The following is a 20,828-nucleotide window of genomic DNA, read 5'->3' as shown; positions in this document are numbered from 1 at the left end:
TTTTTGTACTTTTTTTTTTTTTTTTTTTTTTTTTTTTTTTTGGTACCAGGGATTGAACTCAGGTCTTTGTGCTGATAAGCACTACTTCTTAAAAATTTTTGAAGTTTATTATAAATTGATGATTTATAATTGTATATATTTTTCGGGTTCAAAGTACTGTTATATGTAGCTGATATGGAAAAATTAAATGAAGGTATTCAACATATTTATCACTTCAAATATTATTTTATGTAGTGGGAACATTTGGAATTCACTTTCAGTAACTGAAATATATGATACTTTACTATTAACTAGTCACTGTGCTATGCAGTAGATTTCAAAATACTTATTTTTCCCAACTGAAACTTTGTACCCTTTGATCGAAATTGTCCCATTGTAAAATATACCCCAACTTTTGATAACCACCATTCTACTCTTTGCTTCTATATTTGATTGATTCTCTGTATGAGTGCAATCATACGATATTTGTCTTCCTGTGCACTGCTTATTTTGCTGACCAGAATGTCTCCAAGTTGTTGCAAATGAGAATTTTCTTCATCAGTTTCTTAAGGGAAAGGAAGTGTTGATGGGCTTACTGCTCTGGGCAGTAAATGCTAAAGTAAGATTTAAAAAACAGGTGCTTTTTCCTACTACTTCATATCAAGACAAAACAGACATTCCTTTAAGAAAAGGACTGAAAGGATTATTCTCAGGTCTTTGATTTGATTTCAGGAAAATAGAAAGATAAGGAGAGAAAAACTTTTCAGCTCTATCAGAACTGGGATGAGGAAGGCAACGGAAACCTTGATGTGGCAACCCAAGTGAAAGGATACTTTTCTTCTTGCATAATTCCCTCCCCTGATGATTCAATCAAATGTAAATATAGGCAGTGATTCAGAAAGATTTGCATACATAATTAAAGCCATGGGTCTTAAAATATGGAGATTATATTGGATTAATTAACAGGACCAGTATAGTCACTTGAACCCTTAAAAGTAGACCAAGTTTTTCTCCTGGTGTCAGGAAGGTATGGTAGAAGAGTAAACAGAGAAGAGAAGAGGCAGAGAGATTTGATGAGCAAGAAAGATTAAATCTAACCTTTTAGGCTTTAAAGATGATCATGTGCTAAGCTGGCTACTGCTGGAAGCTAAAAATGACCTCTGACCACTAGCCCTCATGGAAATAGGAACCATAGTCCTACAACACATGAACTTAATTTTTCCAAAAAAAATGAATAAGGTTGGAGATGGATTCCTCTTTGTAGCCTCCATGAAGGAACACAGATTTCCCAACACTTTTATTTTACGCTTATGGGAACCAGAGCGGAGAAACAAGTTGAGCCTACCCAGACCCTTTCTCTACAGTCTGTGAGATAACAAGGGCTTTTTAATTTTTTTTCATGAAGTTTATTGGTACTTTTTAGGTATACAGTACAGTTACAAGTTACATTCATCATTAGGATCTTGCACATTTACCAATGTGTCTCGGTTCTTATTTTTCCCCATTCACCATCCCTCCCTTCAGCCCTTCCACCCTTCCTTGTTTACAAAGATATTGTTTCCATGTTTTTCATTTTACATACTTTTTCTTTTCTCTTTTTACCTTTCCCCTACCCCTCCCACTTCCTCTACTCCTTTAGACCTTTTCTTTCTTTTACACATTATTAATTATACATTTGATCTTTATTTACACTTTTAGTTTTTCACACCAGAGAAACTATTCAGTATTTACACATGTATGACATATTAATTTTACTTGAATATGGCTTCAATGTGCATCCAGTTCACTATAAATATCCCTAGTTTCTTGTTCTTTATAGCTGAGTAGTATTCCATTTTATAAAAAACAAAACAAAACAAAGAAACAAATAAAAAATACATCTTCTTTATTCAATCTCCAATTGATGAGCAACTGGGCTATTTCCAAGTTTTAGCTATTACAAACTGTGCTGCTATAAATATGGGTGTGCATATATTGCTGTGGTGTGATTCTTTTCATTCTTTTGGGAAGATACCAGGCAGAGAAATAGCTTGATTAAATGGGACCTCTAATCCTAGTTTTTTGAGGTTTCTCCATGTTGACTTCCACAGTGGTTGCACCAGTCTGCACTCACACCAACAATGGAGAAGGGTTCCTTTCTTCCCACAAACCTGCCAGCATTTGTTATTGATTGATTTCTTGATAGCACCCATTCTTTCTGGGGTGAGATGGAATTTCAGTGTTGTTTTCATCTGCATCTCTCAAATAACCAGTGATGTTGAACATTTTTCATATATTTATTTGCCGCTTTTACTTCTTTGTATGAGAAATGTCTATTCATTTCAGATGACCATTTTTAGCAGATCTTTATATTTGAGGGGTCTGATTTTTTTGAGTTCTTTATATATTCTAGATAGTAGACCTTTGTCTGAGGAACAGCTGGCAAAGATTTTTTTTCCCACAGTAGGTTGTCTCTTAGCTCACTTGGTGGTTTCTCTTGCAATGCAGAAGCTTTTTAATAAGATGAGATCCAAGTTGTTGATTTTTTATGCTAGTTCCTGTGCTACTGAGGATTTGTTCATAAAGACTTTTCCTATGCCAATGTCTTTGAGAATTGCATCTAACTTATCTTCCAGCAAGTTTAGTGTTTCTGTTTTAATATTCAGATCTTTAATCCACCTGGATTGTCATTTAGTGCATGGTGAAAGATAAGGGTCTAGTTTCAATCTTTGGCAGGTTTAAATCCAGTTTTTTCAATACCATTTATTGAAGAGGCTATCTTTCCTCCATGAGGATGGTTGGCTCCTTTGTCAAAGATGAGGTAGCTGAGTATGTCTGGAATTGTTTCTGTATCTTCTAATCTATTCCACTGATCCTTGGGTCTGTTCATTTGCCAGTACCACACTGTTTTTATCACAGTGGCTTCGCAATATAATTTCAAGTTGGGGTTGTGATGTTTCTCCTGCCTAGAATTGCTTTTGCTACTCTAGGTTTTTTTCTGATTCCAAATGAATTTTTTTATTTTTTTTCTCTAGTTCTGTGAATTATACTGTTGGGATTTCAACTGGGATTTCAATTGTATCTGTATAGGAGTTTTGGAAGTATGGCCATTTTCACTATGTGCTTCTTCCTACCCAGGAACAAGGGAAGTCTTTCCATTTTCTTATATCCTCTTTGATCTCTTTTTTCAGAGTGCTGTAGTTTTCAGTGTAGAGATCTTTTGCTTCCTTTGTTAGATTGATTTCTAGATATTTCATTTTCTGGATGTTATTGTGAAAGGAATATTTTCCTTAATAATCCTCCTCACTGAGTCTGTTATTTGTGTACCAGAAAGCTATTGATTTTTTTAGTGTTGACCTTGTATTATGCTATTCCTTTGTTATTGATTTCTAGATATTTCATTTTCTGGATGTTATTGTGAAAGGAATATTTTCCTTAATAATCCTCCTCACTGAGTCTGTTATTTGTGTACCAGAAAGCTATTGATTTTTTTAGTGTTGACCTTGTATTATGCTACTCTATTGAATCCTTCAACTAAGTCTAGAAACATTTTGGCAGAGTTGTTTGGGTCTTCTATGTAGAATGTCGTATTATTAGAAAATCATGACAATTTAGTTTTTTCCTTTCCTATCTTTATTTCTTTTATTTCTTTCTCTTGTCTAATTCCAGTGGCTAATGTTTCCAGAACTATATCAAACAGGAAGTGGTGATAGTGGACATCCTTTTCTTGTACCCGATTTTAGCATGAAGGTTTCCAGTTTTTGATGATTGAGTATGATATTGGCTGTTGGTTTTTCATAGATAGACTTTACAAGTTGAGATAAAGACCATCTATTCCATTTTTCTGTAGGGTTTTTATCATGAATGGGTATTGAATGCTTTTTCTGCATTTATTGAGATGATCATATGGTTTTTCTCTTTGACTTTGTTAATATACTGCATTACATTTATTGATTCACATGTTGAACCATCCTTCCATCCCTGGGATAAAACTAACTTGGTCAGGGTTTATGATCTTCCTGATGACTCTCTCTATTTTGTTTGCCAGTATCTTATTGAGGATTTTTGCATCAGGGTTCATTAGGCAGATTGGCCTGTAGTTCTCTTTTTTGGCTGGGTCTTTCCCTGATTTTGGAATCAAAGTAACACTTGTTTCCAGGAATGAATTCAGGAGTTTTGCCTCCCTTTCAATTAAATGAAGAGTTTAAACAGAAGTGGCAGTAGCTCTTTTCTAAATGTCCTGTAGAATTCAGCAGTGAAGCCATCAGGACCTGGAAATAAGGGATTTTTTTAAGCCACTAAATTTATGTCATTTTTCATAGAAAACTAATGCACTTTGTGAACAATAGAGATGAGCTGACTCATTTTTCAGTATATGCTGAATGTATAAAATAGATACATTTTGATGAGTATAGAATGGATAATGCTTTACTGTGAACTCATAGACCCAGAGATCTCATCCCAAGTGAGGCCTTAAGTTACCAAAGAGAACAAGAAATGAGATGGGGAAGCAGGACATTTCATTAATGAGTTTCTATAAAAGTTAACATTCAGCAAGACTGCTGACTGAGGTTTCACAATAGAGTAAGAGATGCTACCTAAAATCTTAAGACATTTCTTTTCATAGAAAGACAAGGAGTATAAAAAGTAATTTACAAAAATATTTCCATTTTTACTTTGCAATGTAATCCTACTAACACATTTATAAAATGTATACTTATTTATCTTCTAACACAATTGGTACCTACTCATGTAACATTAGTGAGTAAGGTTGAACAACTAGGACTACTAATGAAAGTTTTACAGATTGAAAGATTGTCCTTTCTCATTAAAGTCTCAGCCTTTTTATCTCAGAATCACATTTTACACAATATTTTACTAGCCTGCAAGTCTTCTTGGAAAGAGTTGAGATATAAAGGTGAAGTAAATAATGTTACCCCACTGTTTGCATATCCAGTCATGCATTTTCTATTAAAGGGGTGGACATAACTCCAAATAGGTAGCATTTAATCTACAAATGGTTATAATCAGGTAGTGATTCCTGACCTCAAGATCATAATGTTTCCCCTACTGCTGCTGGAATCTAGCTTTGGGTTCCATGAGTTTGGATCCCAGGATAGAAACACTCTTTCTTCAGGACATACCATAGTGAACTTTAACATGGAAAGGAGGTGTAGCTTTTTCAAAGAGAATAATGTCCATTTAGAGTTTTCTTTAGTTCCAGGTTTGGGCTTCAGATGGGTCCACTGAGATTCTGATTTTGAAGATGAATACTGCTCCCAACACAAAATACACCAAACAGCTGTAACTGTAGAAAATACCGTCACACCTTCTATGTCCTCCAGCCAGTTTAAAACATTCATATCAATCATTTCTTCTCAACATTATGTAGTTCACATCATATCTCCTTAAATTTATGGACAATATTTTTTAAATGTCTATTAAGGTGGTGAGGTTCTGAAATTTGTCTTCTACAAGAAATGGGAGTGGGGATTATTATAGACTTCCACAATAAGTCTACAGTCTCCATAAGACAGTACAACACAAGCTGAAAAAAGGTAGAGACAAGAAACAAGACAGAGAGAACTGACTCCTGGGGCTCATTAGTGATACTCTGAGCAGCAAAGACAAGGGGTGCAAAGGTCACCCAGTATTTTATTGACTACAAATATGGGAAGGTAAGAAAGGTACCCTTTGAAGACCCTTAGCAGCACAGTGTGAAGCATGAGAAGCATCTGGACAGAAGCATCTGGTGATGGCTGATATATAGGCATGAATACTTGATATGCAGGCGGGGATAGCTTATATGCAAACAGGAATGTAAAGGGGGAAGGCACTGCTTGTCTTGCTCAGAGAGATTTAAGGGTACTGAGATTGGGTTGCACTTAACAGGCAATCCATCAGATCAGTGAGAAGCCATAATTCATGGGAAAGAATTCGGTTGGATCCAGGTTGACCTCAGCTGAAAGAGAACTCAGCTAAGCCCTTCTACTTCACAGACTAGGATTAAGTCTCAGTAGAACCTATTAGCAAAGGAAATGTGAGCCCAACTCTGCTATATTACATGCCCATTTGAGTCACATAAAGCTTTGGGTAGACTTCTAAGATTAAAAAAAATACAGCCAAATTATGGAAAAACAAGAAGCATGTGGTGCCACTTTTATATCTAGCCTGCTAGTACTGGGTAGACATGTCTGCTACAGTCCTCAAGAAAATTTAAATTACAAGGACAAGAAATAAATCACCACTCAGTCTCATCTGTTACTATGCCTGGGATCAAAGTATTCTCCATGCCATTGCCTCAGCTCAGACATTTTGGCTGAAGGAGGCTCAAGGTCACAAATGCCAGTAGAGTTGGAAATGTTATTATATCTTGACAGGTGGATCATGGAAAAAGTCACTAAGATTGAAGAATTTAAAAGACTGCATTTAAAATTGTCTTTTCCCTTTCCTTCACTATGCAGTGACTTCTATTTGCTTGGATTTACTTAACTCACTTTCTTGGATCTTGTTTCTCCCACTCACAGTCCATCTTCACCTGCTATTTTTAGCACGTGCAACATATCTGCAAGGCACTAACAGGCTACACATGTGCAGAATTAAAGCATGGAGAATTCTAGGTATATTCTGGCTTGTCTGGCTCAATACAAGGGTAGATTTTAGCCTATATGAAAAAAGGAGTAGATGATCTTTCATGCATGCCCTTTGAACAATATTTGCTTTATATTGTGTCAACTATTATTCTTTTTAGGCATTGTGACAAATATGAGTGTATTAAAATGCAGAAAGCAAATGGAACTCAAGTTTGGAAAACAGAGAGATAACTGTGTAACCACAGGACCAAATTTTTTTAAGCCTCAGTTTCCGTATATATGAGAGGTATTTTTAAATTTACCTCAAAATTCTGTGGGGTCAAATTTAATAATTCATTATATAGCAACATTTAGTTGCTGGTCTGTCATTGTTTTCCCCATATTCAATATCCATTGATTACTCCTTTTGCTTTCAGTCATGGGCGGGGATTCTCTGTTGTGAGCTTACAAACTTAGTATTTGCTTAAATACTCTCCCTCTCTTTCTTTCCCTCCTTCTCTCGCTCCCTCCCTTCCTCTCCCTCTCATCTGCTGTGTAAGGAGTAGGCTGTCAGTGCTACTCAAAATGTGACAATCTCACCAACATATGGGAATCTGTTAGAATTGCAAATTCTTATACTTGGCTCAAGACATCCTTAATCTAAGTCTTTGTAAGAAGAATCTACACTGTAATAAGTTTGCCACGTGGCTTTAAAACTTGATAAACTGAAAAGTACTTTTCTAAATTAGGTACAGAGGTTGATTTTTAAAATCCAGAAAAAGTGAAGGCAAGATTTGGGTTAAAATTCCTAACTCTGACATTTAATGGCTACATAAACTGGGGTAAGTTATTTTTTTTCTTTTACTCCAGTTTTGCCTTCACAATGTAAGCAATATTCTTTGAAATTTCAGTATTTAGTTAATGAGTTAAACTGCCTCAATGAAGAAATTAAAAAACATAGCCATTCAAATAAGAAATATATTTATGTCTCTCTGAGTAATAGTCCAAATGAAGGATACTGGTCCAGAGTGATTTAGGATCTCTGTTCCACAAAGTCATCCAAGGACTTAGGATCCTTTTTCCTCTGCTGGAGCCATGTTTTGTCTTTCTACATGACTTGGGCTCAGAGACCACTATTTTTGTGTGGAGGAAAACAGAGAAAGAGAGGAGAATGAGTAGTTTACTAATTTTCATGTAAGGTAGTCATAGAAAAATTACTTCTAATATTTGCTTGGTGAGGACCTTAACATTTGGCTATGTTTAGTAGGAAGCTAGGAAATTTATAGACAAGAGAGTTTACCAGGGCTTCATATAAAGTCAATACACATGGAAAACTATGGAGGCACATCCAGCTCATATGAATCCTTCCATGAAGATGGGTCAAGACAGCATGATGTTGAAGAATCAGACATCATGGGGTAAGAACTCAAGTTCTAGTTCCTGCTTGGAATATAATGTGGGGAATACTATTTCTTCTTTGAGATTCAATTTCCCCATTTTCTAAAAATCAAAATTATAATGATTTGGTCACTGTGGTTTTTGTTTTTGTTTTGTTTGTTTGTTTGCTTGTATTTTTTAAGATGATGGAGGGCCACCTACTTTAGGTTACCTCTAATAATCCGTGGTCAGAATATATATTGATTATTTTGATTACTGTAGGACAAAAGATATCTGAAATTAGGATGTTCAACATATCACTAGGTCCTTATCAAACACATTTCTAAGCAAAATGATGCAATTACAGTGTGGCTTTTGGCCCTCAGCTCACAGGTAGGAATCCTAATTGTAGGGCCCATTTGATGATTCCTGAGCCATGCATAACAGAGATCCTGCCAACAGCCTAAAGCAGAGCTTTCAGTTCCAAAGAAGGAGGTGTCTCCATAATTTTGTCATATTTGCTAAAGCAACAATAGTGATCCTGTGGTAAAATATGATTACAATTCTCTATTGTCTTATTTAGCATATAAGCTAACAAATTCTTCCCAAATAAAATTACAGATATAAATATAAAAAGCAAATAAGCATGATTCCTAAAAGTGGAGTGTTGAGTAGGATTTGCACATGCCAGTTATTCTGGCAGAGCAGAAATACAGCCTTCTCTCCACAAAACAAACATGTGCCCTGTCCAGGAATAATACTCTTTATCGGAGCCAATCCCATCTGTCTTGACAAGAAAAATCCTTTTTGACATGTACTTTTCTGACAGCAGATCTATATCTCTGAAAAAAATAAAAGATTTTTTGAATTCTCCAAGTGAATGAGGTCAAAGACATTTCTACTTTCTATGCTTTCTACTTGCTTCCCTCACAAAATAAAACAGAGGCTGGGCAGAAGGGACTACAATATCCTAGGTACACTGCAACACTGCTGAGAGCTTGGCTTCCAGAGCTCATTTTCCTCTTTTTAAATTTTATTTTTTGTTAATATATAATACTTAATGATCACATTTGTTATGGTAGGGACTCATTTTTTAATGAATAAATTTAGTGGTAGTGTTGCTGGCTAACCTGGTCCTTGCATTTATTTAACAATGGAAATTAGAACTAAAGCACAAAACTATGGGGAATATGTTTTCATTAGAAAGCTAGAAGATAAGAAAAGATCCCACTTAGGTAGCTGGAGGGGCCACATTCTGAACTGCTTCAGACTTACCCAGCCACAAAGATGAAGGCCAACTTTTAGGGATTAGTTAGTGAGCTGGGGTCCAGATGATCATTACTGCAGTCCTGGTGCCACCCTTCTAAATCTTTATGGCTAGTGGGCAATTTTGTTCCCAGGTGATCTCTCCTTTAGGACAAGCAGGTTTAGGATAATGATGGGGGATTTCTTAAGCATAGTTCATTATGTTAACTTTTACAGGTGCTCTCTAAATGATTAACATTTCTAATGGAAAGCTGAGAACAGATTTGACCCGAATTTTGCAGTGACAAAGGATACAAAACAAAAGCCAAATTTTGTTCTGGTTTTAGTTACTTACTGGGCATCTGCAGACCCAAGTGAAGAGTTATGGTTCACAGCAAAAATGATTCAGGTTCCCCTAGGTGTTCCAGGAGTAAACACAAATCATGTTTTTAGTTTTTTGGGATTTTTTGTTTGTTTGTTTTGTTTGTTGTACTGGGGATGGAACTTGGGACCTTGCACTCAAGGCAGGCAGTGGAACCACTGAGCTAAATCCCCGGCCCTCAAATCACATTTTGAATACACAGCAGATAAGAGCTTAGAGTTCTGTCTATTTCCCTATCCCTATAGTGTCCCTGAATGTTATTGCTCTTGTACAAATAAAATGGGATGGTTTACCTAGTTCAGGGAGAAGTAGGTCCCTGTTTACCCCTTAGGATAGATGTTTCCATTTAGTTTGTTTTGACACTTTAAGGCTTTTCCACACCATGACCAATACTCTGAACTTTATATGGGTCCTAGACCTCATCAGTACACTTAGAGGATGCTACTTTCTCTTGAGCTAAAGTTTAAGAACACAAGCTTGTGGGGATCTTGACTATAGCTAATAGTTAAGAAAGTAAAGAAAAATTATATCTCTTTAACTTTTCAAGTAGCTCCCCAGCCACCATTCTCCAGCCTAATGACTAACTTTCTGTGTAACATTATGCCTATGTCAAGAAGGAAGGGAAAATGGGTTTGAAAGAAGAGTTGAGGTTATATCAGTTTAGATTTACCCCTAAAGTAAAGTCTGGGTCAGAGGCTTGTGTGTGGTACTTTATGTGAGGAGTGATTCCCCAGAAAAGAAATGAAGTTGTTGGGTTTCAAAAATAATACCCCAAACTATGGCACCTTAATGTGTGAGAACTTTGAAATGGATGATACTAGAAGGGCCACAGGATTAGATCTGATCTTCTCCAGCCCTCATTTTTTCTGCTCCTCTTTCTTTCCCCTAAAGGCTTGTCAAAACTTCCTCTCCCCCAGGTACATCATATAAACTAGAACTTCTTTCACTCAAAGGAAGTTATGAAACCTAGAAAAGTAATTCTCTGAACTATCTCTCCTGAAAGTAGGTCATAAGACCAACATTCCAGAAAGTTTCATTTGGGGGTATCATGCTCTGAACCCCAAACAATTATGTATCTGTTCACAACTAACCAGTCAAGGTTGAACCTGTTGGGGTCTCCTTCTAGAGGAGGGGACTTGGTGAGAAGACTCTGGACACAATCAATGACCAAAACCCAATGGCTAATGGCAAAGTTTATTTTTTACTTAGGGTCTTTATAGCAGTATCAAGGTGACACACAAAAGCAAGGTCACAGTGATGATTAACAATAGTTACAAGGAGGCATGAGTAAGATAAAGGGCAATCACAAGAATCTAAGAACAGATACTCCCTGTTTAAACTAAAGACAGAACATCTAGATAAAACAACATCTGTTTATGAATAAAAGGGAGTGTAAGCTGGGAACAAGAACAAAGAAGGAATTAGGAAGTGGTTCTCTGGTCAAGGGTCTTGGCTCCAGCATGTCACCTTCGGGACACCTGTGTCCCGGTGAGAACCAGCATTCTGGGACTTGGCCGTCCATTCTCTCGTGCCCCAACATGAACCCAAAAGTATTTTCATGTCCTGTGTCTCCAAAGTTTCCTAGGTTTACATGCATCTGGTCCAATTTCTGCTACCTGGTCTCTGTGGAAGAGGCTAGTGCAGAGGTGGACTGAGAGCATTTAAGGCTGCAGATGACATGTTTTAATCCCTTTTATTGTCATTGAAGTGCAATACCCACCCTTCACAATTTGAGCACATAGAGGGTTATTTCAGCTCACAATTTGTAGCTAAATTTGTTTTAGTCCATAGCCCACTGCTTCCAAGGCACAAAAGCATAGTAGGCAAGCATGATGAAAGAGACCTGCTCAGGGAATGGTGACAAGGAAGCAGAGAGTTAAGAGAGGGAAAGGTGAAGCAACAGATTAGGGGGTGGCAAACTGACTATGCAAGTGGACGTGAACTGCCCATCATAGACTTCCAAGACACATGTGCAGAACATATCTTAAAGCCCTAGGACCAGTCAGAAAATAATAGCCTCATTTCTTGTTCTGAGAACTCAAGCAGAGTTTTTTGATAGGACAGAGTTTTGATAGGATAGGCTAGACCTGATAAAAGCCTGAGGAGTGAGAGATACAGGAGACTGCAGCCAGGAAACTAGTGATCACTGTTACCTCTTTCAGTGGCCCACCCTGTGCTTTGTAGAGTGTATTTCTTTACTAACTTTTAATTAGCCCTCACTCACTCTACAGAGCATGTTTCACATCTTTTCCTATCTTTAATAAATGTAAAATTGCACTGTTTTGTGCTTTTTCTGCTCAAGTCTTTCTTCAAGACTTCAAGAAGGACCTAAAAAGAATCTAGGAGTCCCTAGAACCTAGTTACACAGGGAAGGGACTTTCTAGGTCATAGTGACCCACCTCTTTTGATCAGGACCCACCTTCTAATCAGCAATAATGCATTCTGAGCCAGTTCTAAAGGTCCTATCTATGATCACATGAAGATTTAGTGGAACATCTAGTTATAAACCATACCACAAGTTCGATAATAATAACAGCTATTATTTATTTGCATTTGCCAGATGCTCTTTTAGAAATTTTTCAAGCATATTCTCATTTAATTCTTGTTTCTTTGCAATAACTTTGTATTATTCACATTTTACTTGTGATGAAACATCTTGAGAAGAGCTAAATACTTTACTTTTGTTCATAAGGCATATGTGCATGAGACTTTAAAAATCATTCATTGTTTTGGAAAATATATTACTCCATTTTAGATTAGGGGCTTTTAAACAGTTTTAATCCAGAATTTACTACGTATAGGATACATAAGCCTGAAACAAAAATTTTTTTACAATGGTATTTTCTCTTTTGACATGTATTGTAACTTAGTGTCTTCTTGTGTTCTCTGTGTGCATGTGTGTATGTGTGTGTGTGTACTGTTTGCTACCCATTAAATTGATTTCTTTCTTACAAATGAAGTATTAGTCATGACCCCACATTGCAAAAGCACTGGTCTAGGCAGCAAATATTCCATAGAACATATCCATTTTCAGATGATAGGGTACTCTGGAGCCTGATAAATCTTGTTCATTGAATGACTGATAGATTATAGATACATAGACTGATAAATGATAGATAAAAATAAGAGGTAAATATTGTGCTCATTTCAAAGTCTATTTATACAGACTTCATATTACAGCTTTCTTTGAAAATTAATAATCTATAGAATGCAATATATTATCTACTGTTTTTTACAGAAGTTGTTCAAGATTTTGAAATACTTTAGCTTGGAGCACTAGAGGAAACATAGTTTCTATTTTTTAATTATTTAGATTGAATAATAAGAGAAGAGAAAGACAGGGAAATGCTGTAACTTAAAGTGTGTGACAGCGCATCTGTGTTCAAGAGCACATCATATGGTTGAGATAGAGCTCACCAAAAAACCTCATAAGGGCTAGAGTCCAGCAGAGAAAACCATGTTCTTGGTGATCTGGTAGCACCCATTCTGGTTCTGCTTTTCTTTCTTCTGCTGTGGTTGCCTTACAGTCAGTTCCAATGTGAAGCTTTCACTATATAAGTTCCAACTTACTACTTAGAATACATGATTCATTATTACCGATTTTCAGAAATGCTTTCCTCTGCTCATTTTTTAAATATTACTTTTGTAGGTTGGGAAAATAGAGATGTCATTCACTTCAACTTTCTTTTCCATGACCAGAGGATAATGCTTTCTACTCAGATGAGACGGTGAGGTCTCAATGAAGTAGAGCATATCAGAGCAGGTGCTCTGTATATGTTAACTAAAAGTTTCTTTATTTCTACAAAGGCCAAAATTAATTTTCTTCTGCTCCATGGGTGTTGTTGGTTTCTCACAGTTCTTCTATGCCTCAAATGACCTGGCCTTGCAGAACATCCATGACTTAAGTAAGTGGCTGCTTCCTGAAATCTGATGACTGCTCTGTGTGTGTTACAGAGTAAATTGAGGGAGAGGTTTAGTAAAGGCACAAAAATATCTCAAAAGGACTGTTGCTCCTCGAGTGTACATTTGTACAATCTTTCATTTAACATGTATATTTTGACATTTGAATGTGTAAGAAGCATTTTTCTAGCTTTCTGTGACTACACAACACACACACACAGTTTAAATAGCAATTGGTTACCTTTATTCAGAGACTAAAGTTGAAAGAGCATTGTTTATCTGGAATATTTTGAGACTCAAAGCAGAGACAAAAAGGAGATAGAGAATTGCATAATGGATGTTAAAACTCCAATAATTTCTTTGGTCTTCATGTTACAGGTCAGATATAACATGTTCCCTCCTGGATTGAACAAAATGAACATATAAACATCCCATGGGGACATACAATCCTCTCAAAGGGGGAGGAATATTTAGCAATCATCAATGTTATCTTTCTAATAGTGGACACAAAAGACTACATTTCACTTCTACATTAATAAATGTTCTTGTGCACTTCTGACTGTGTGAACAGTTACATTATTATATCCACTCAGTCACACTACAATACACTTCCAAACATACTGAACTTTATGAGATCCCACTTCTGATCATTTTCTCATCCCACCATCATTTTCTCTAACTGGAATATCTTTCCTCCATATTCACCTGCAGATTTAAGTGAAAATAAGAAAGATAAATACAGTGATAAATGAATACAAAGAATTAAAAAAACATTGCTCAACCTCAGAAATAATAGGAGAAATAAAATACTAAAACAAAGAGATTCTCTTTTAGGCCTCAAATGTAAGATAACTTTTAAAACATGGGGAGAAATATATGGTGTTGCTTAGCATAGAGAGAGAACAAATATTATTATTTCATAGGAGCAGACATTCAGACTTCTTTTCATAGCAATAGTGATACATGTACTCCAACTTCGATACATAAACATGATCACAGCAACATTGTAAAATTTCAGAAACACTGAAAAAATTGGAATCACCTGGCCTGAACTACAGGCCTCCTCTGGAGCCGTGCCATTTCCAGCGGACACCAGTGATTCTCTCCAACAGCGCCAGGAGGCTCCAGGCGGGTGAGTTTTGTGTCATCGACCCAGCTTGGACTCAGAGCCGCCTCTGCTGCAGGTCCGGCCTGAACTACGGGCCTCCTCTGGAGCCACGCCTTTTCCAGAGGATGCCAGTGATTCCCTCCAACAGTGCCAGGCAGCTCCAGGTGGGTGAGTTTTGTGTCATCAGCCCGGCTTGGACTCAGAGAAGCCTCTGCTGTGCGGCCAACCTGAACTACAGGCCTCCTCTGGAGCACTGCCGTTTCCAATGGGCGCCATTGATTGGCTCTGACACAGCGCCAGGAGGGTAGCTGCAAAGGCACCACTGAGCCCCTCCCTGCTATTAGATCCCCTGATTGACCCAGTTCTTGGATGCACTCTGCAGAGGCATTCTGGGCTATAAAGGGTGGTGATTGATCCTATTATGTTCCTGATTGTATCGACTGGGATAAAAGATAGGGATTGATTTGATAAGTTGTTTTCTCAATTATGAAAATAAGAATGTCTATAAGACATTAGAGAATCAAAGACAGGGATGCAACGATATCAGGAAGATTTAATGACCCAGAGATTAAATCAAGGGCAACCCAACAGCAAAAATGAAGATGAGAAAACACTTAAGCAAGCTACAAAGACAGATTTCCAGTCCACCAATGGCAAACAGTAGGGCAAAGGAGAATGAAAAATCAAATAGTGAACCTCCAGGACACTCAGAGCTCACAGCACAGGAAGTAAAAAAACTGATCAATCAAGCTCTAGAAAAATTTAAAACAGAAATTATTTCACAGAAAACCATAGAGATGGTGAGAAAAATGAAAGACATGATTCGAGACTCCAGAGCAGAAACTGACAAAAAAATAGATGAGCTTAGGAACATAATAGAAGCCATGAAGGTCCAGCATAAGAAAGAAATGGAAACAATGAACAACCAACATAGGAAAGAAATGGAATCCATTAAAGAGATTCAAATGGATAGTCAGGAGATTAAAAACTCTATTGAAAGCATACACAACAGAATAAAAGATTGCGAGAACAGAATCTCAGATATAGAAGATAGGATAGCAGACAGGGACCATGAAAAGAGAGGTCTCTTAAAAACAGTAAGAGAGAATGAGAAATCAATCCAATAACTCCTAGATGATACAAAGAATAACATAAGACTGATAGGTATTCATGAAGTACCAGGAGAAAATGCAAATGACTTAAAAAAGCTGTTCAAAGACTTAACAACTGAAAACTTCCAAACAGAGGGGAAGGATTAGACATACAGATAAGCAAGGCATATGGGACACCAACTAGTCATGATTAAAAAAATCATGACTAGAAACCCACCAGAAGAATAAAATACTACAAGCAGTAAGAGAAAAGAAACAAATCACATGCAAAGTAAAGCCCATCAGAATCACAGCAGACTTTTCACACAAACCCTCAGGTCAAGGAGAGCCTGGAGTGAGGTATTTCAAGTCCTAAAAAAAAAAAACCTACAACCAAGACTGATGCATCCTGCAAAACTCTCTTTCAAAATGGACAGAGAAATGAGATACTTCCATGACAAAGAACACTTGAGAAACTTCAATAATACTAAACAAGCACTACAAAGAATGTTAAACAATATCCTAGAGAAAGATAATGAAGATCACAACACCAGGAGGCCCAACAGAGCAAATCAAATAGCCAAGGCTAGAAATTAAAAAGAGAGAACAAAAAATAAAAAGAGTCAACAAAAGGACAATAACATGACAATAATAAGTCAGTACGTATCAGTTATAACGATCAATGTCAATGGCCTCAATTCACCAATCAAGAGAAATAGATTGGCTGAATGGATTAAGAACCAAAATCCAACAATATGTTGTATACAAGAAATACACCTAGTGCAAAAAGAAGCCCATAGACTGAAAGTGAAAGGTTGGAAAAAAATTCGCCACATGACAGGAGCACAGAAAAAAGCAGGGGTAGCAATCTTACTTGCAAACAAAGCAAACTTCAAACCAAAACTGATTAAGAGAGACAAAGAAGGCCACTACATCCTTGTAAAGGGAATAATCCAAGAGGAAGAAATGACAATCATAAACATATATGTACCAAGTATAAATGCTCCCAACTATATAAAACAAATATTAAGTAGCATGAAAAAACAAATAACCACTAATACAGTTGTAGTGGGGGATCTGAATCACAAATAGACAGATCATCTAGTCAAAAAAATCAACAATGAAATACTAGAACTGAACAAATCTTTTGAACACATGGACTTATTAGACATCTATAGAGTGTTCCACCCCACAAAATCAGAATATACATTCTTTTCAGCTGCACATGGGTCATTCTCCAAGATCACATACTAGCTCACAAAACAGGTTTGAATAAATGCAAAAGAATCAAAGTTATTCTCTGTATATTATCAGATCACAGTGCAATCAAGCTGGAGATCAATAGCATAGGAAAGCGTAGGAACTTCACAAACACATGGAAATTGAACAGTACTGTCCTGAACAATCAATGGATCATAGAGGAAATTAAAGAAGACATCAGACAGTTTTTACAAATAAAGGAAAATGCCAATACAACATACAGGAATCTATGGGACACAATGAAAGCAGTTCTACATGGAAAATTCATAGCACTGAATGCCCACATTAGGAAAACAGAGCAAGCTCAAATAAACAACCTAATGATGACTTCTTAGACTCCTAGAAAAACAAGAGCAAGAAAAACCCAAAGCTCGAACAAGAGAGGAAATTATAAAAACTAAAGCAGAAATCAATGCAATGGAAACTAAGAAAATGATACAAAAAAAATCAATGAATTGAAGAGTTGGTTTTTTGAAAGAATAAATAAAATTGATAAACTCTTAGCAAACTTTATCAAAAAAAGGAAAGAAATGGCTCATATTCATGCAATCAGGAATGAAAAAGGCGAAGTCACAACAGATCCAAAAGAAATCCAGAGGATCATGAACACCTACTTTGAGAACCTGTACTCTAATAAAATGGAAAACACAGAAGAAATGGACAGATTTCTAGAAACTTATGAATTACCAAAGTTGAACGAAGAAGATAAAAACATTTTAAACACCCCAATCACAATCAGTGAAATTGAAAATGTAATTAAAAACTTACCAACAAAGAAAAGCCCAGGTCCTGATGGATTCACTGCTCAATTTTACAAGACATTTAGAGACAGTGTATATCTCTTAAATATGATGGGAGATACTTCAACCCCTTTTCTTTATGCAGTTATTGCCACCTGATGTGCACACACACTCAGAGATACACACATGCATGCACACACATTCACACACACAACCTTTTTTTCTTGCTTACTATTGTCTTCTCTAGAGAATGTAAACCTTATGAGCATAGCAAATTTCTCACTCTTGTTCAGCATTCTACCTCCAGGCCCTAAAATTATGTCTGATACATAGTAGTCACCCGGTAAATGTTTGTTGGATGAATAAATGTATAATTAATTACTAGGAGTCTGTCTAAATTAAGAATAATGAATTCACACAATATAGTGTTTTTGAAAAATATATAATACATGAAAAAATATATCTTATAATATATAGGTATACAGTAGCATAGGAATACAGTAGTTATTTGGGGAATTCAACTTATAATAGTTTTCACTTCCTTTTTAAAAAATACTCATCTGCATTTCTCAAATACTTATCAATAATCACATACTACAACAAAATAAATGCTCTAAAAGTCCAAAAATTCTGAAAGCTCTAATTCAGTCTCTTTGATAGTGCATTTCCCAAAGTTTATAATCATGGGTAACCCTGACCTCCACAATTTACAAGACACAGTGACTATAGCACAAACCTGTGGTTTTTTATTTGTAGATACATCTGTATCATGTATCTTTATTTTTCTTGGACCACCAGCCTCCACCCCAGATATTCTTTCCAGAAAGCAGAGAAATATATGCTCTTAAAAAGAGCAACAGAGAGACAAGTGAGAAAACAATGGAGACACCAAGTTGCCAGAGAAACCAGCAAAGTTTCATAAACAAGATCCTGTTTGTTGCTAAAAATTACTTCAATTCTTTAATTTGAAAAGAACATTATATTTAGCTTCAAAAGACTCAGAGTTTTCTTCCAGATGAACCTAAAGTCCATGAAACTGCATAAATTCTCATGGTAAAAAGTTCAAGAGTTTAAGAGATACTAAAAAAACCTATAAGCCATGCATGGTGGCACTTAACTGTAATCCCAGCACTTGGGAGGCTGAGGTAAGAGGATCGCTGTGAGTTTGAGACCAACCTGGGCTACATAATGAGTTCCAGGTCAGTCTCAACTACACAGTGAGACCCTGTCTCAAAAAACCTAAAAAATAAATAAAATAAAAAGACCTGTGATTCAAATCTGAATGTGCTATAGGAAGGTTTATAGAGGTAATGGAGTAAAAGATGAATAACCATTTTGGGAATAAGGAATTAAAGTATCAAGTCTCAAAAGGGACATTTTCTATTATCTATTGTCTCTCCACTGTTTCTTCTGGCCTCTGTGGAATATAACTTCAGTGGTAACAAGCAGGAAAGCTCAAGGGAGACATTACAACCTATGTAAAAGTATCTGGAATAAATTGTCAAAAATGTGCCAAAATCAGTTACTGAAGTGAGAATTGTACCTCAGTGTAGACCCCTAGACAGTATGCAGACCTGGCAGTGCGCGACCTCCCAGACTGCATGCCACCAGACCCAGTAAGGACCCAAGGACCCCGGAGGGGGGTCTCTTCACCTGCCTGCCTGCCTGAGATCACCCAGCGGGTGTGCGACCTCTTGGACTCCGCGCCACCAGACCCAGTAAGGAAGGTAGCAGAGCGGTGCCCTTGAAGCACCCCCACGACCTGCTCCACCACCACCCCCATTCTCAAACCTCTGATTGGGCCAGTCCTTGGACCAACTCTGCAGAGGCATAGGTTCTCATGAAGGGTAGTTTTCTGAGCTCCCAATTTTGAACATCTTTAAAGAAATGGCAGGGGAAACCTGTAATAGAACTGAGTGGAGTTCAACCCTGAGGGTTGGGAAACTCACATTAGGCCTTGTGGACTGAGTTCAGTCTCAGTCGTGGGGACCTGCCATTGGCTAGCTGAGAGCAGGGGATTCAGTTCTGCATATGGCTGTATATGTGGTATAATATGAGAACAGAGACATAGTCTGAAAGAGGCCCTTCAAATTCTTTTTTTTTCTCTTTTCTCTTTTCCTCATTCCACCCTAAAATTTCTTTTTTTTTTCTGTCCTCTCTCTCCAACTCAGTCTCTTGCTCCACCATATTATCACTCATCTCCCTTTTTATTCCAGCTCATGCTCTAACTCAGCTTCTTCTTTTATTATTTTTTCTTTTTGGGGGAGGTTTCTCTTTATGTTCTTTTCTCCAGTCATTTTACCTAACTCATGGCTCAAGGGAAGGCAAGCACCTGTTATTGTTAAGGGGGTGTATTCTTGTCCTTATTCCTGCATTCTCTCTATCCCCCCTGAGTTTAATAGCTTTGTAAAGATAGTAAGGTAATTCTACGTCCTCTGGATTCACTTCAAACCTGCTCCAGTTCTTTCATTTATCTACTCCTTTCGTCCTAACTCAGTCTAACCCCCCATCCTAAATGGTAAAGATGCTATATTGAAAAGCATATTCACTGCAAACATATTATGGGCTGCTTCTTGATATTAATTTAATTCACATGGGTTAAAGGTGATACATTAATGACTACAACAAGTGATCAGTTTGCAAGCTGTGCCTGATCCTATTGGGCTGCTGAATGTATCAATTGGGATAAAGGGTTGTGATTGATTTAAAGAGTTTTTTTCTCTGATATTATGAAAATGAGAATGTCTATGAGTCATTAGAAACTCAAAAGCTAAAACACAACTATATCAGGAAGATTTAAGTAATACCCAGAAATTAAAGAAGGACAACCCAACAACAAAAATAAAAATGAGAAAACACTTAAGCAAGACACAAAGACAGATTTCCAGTTCACCAATGGCAAACAGTAGGACAAATGAGGATGAAAAGTCTGATAGTGAACCAACAGGACACCCTGGACTGATAGCACAGGAGGTAACAAAACAGATCAATCAGGCTCTAGAAAAATTCAAATCAGAAGTAATTTCCCAGTTAACCAAAGAGATGATGAGCAAAATGGAAGTCATGATGAGAGACTCTAGAATAGAAACTGACAAAACAATAGATGAGCTCAAGACCATGATAGAAGCCGTGAAGACTCAGCATAAGAAAAAATGGAAACAATGAATGCCCAACAGAGGAAAGAAATGGAATCCA

The sequence above is a fragment of the Fukomys damarensis genome, unplaced genomic scaffold (assembly GCF_012274545.1).
Source record: "Fukomys damarensis isolate Sample0158 unplaced genomic scaffold, DMR_v1.0_HiC HiC_scaffold_16, whole genome shotgun sequence".
Lineage (NCBI taxonomy): Eukaryota > Metazoa > Chordata > Mammalia > Rodentia > Bathyergidae > Fukomys > Fukomys damarensis.
This window is presented reverse-complemented; position numbering follows the sequence as displayed.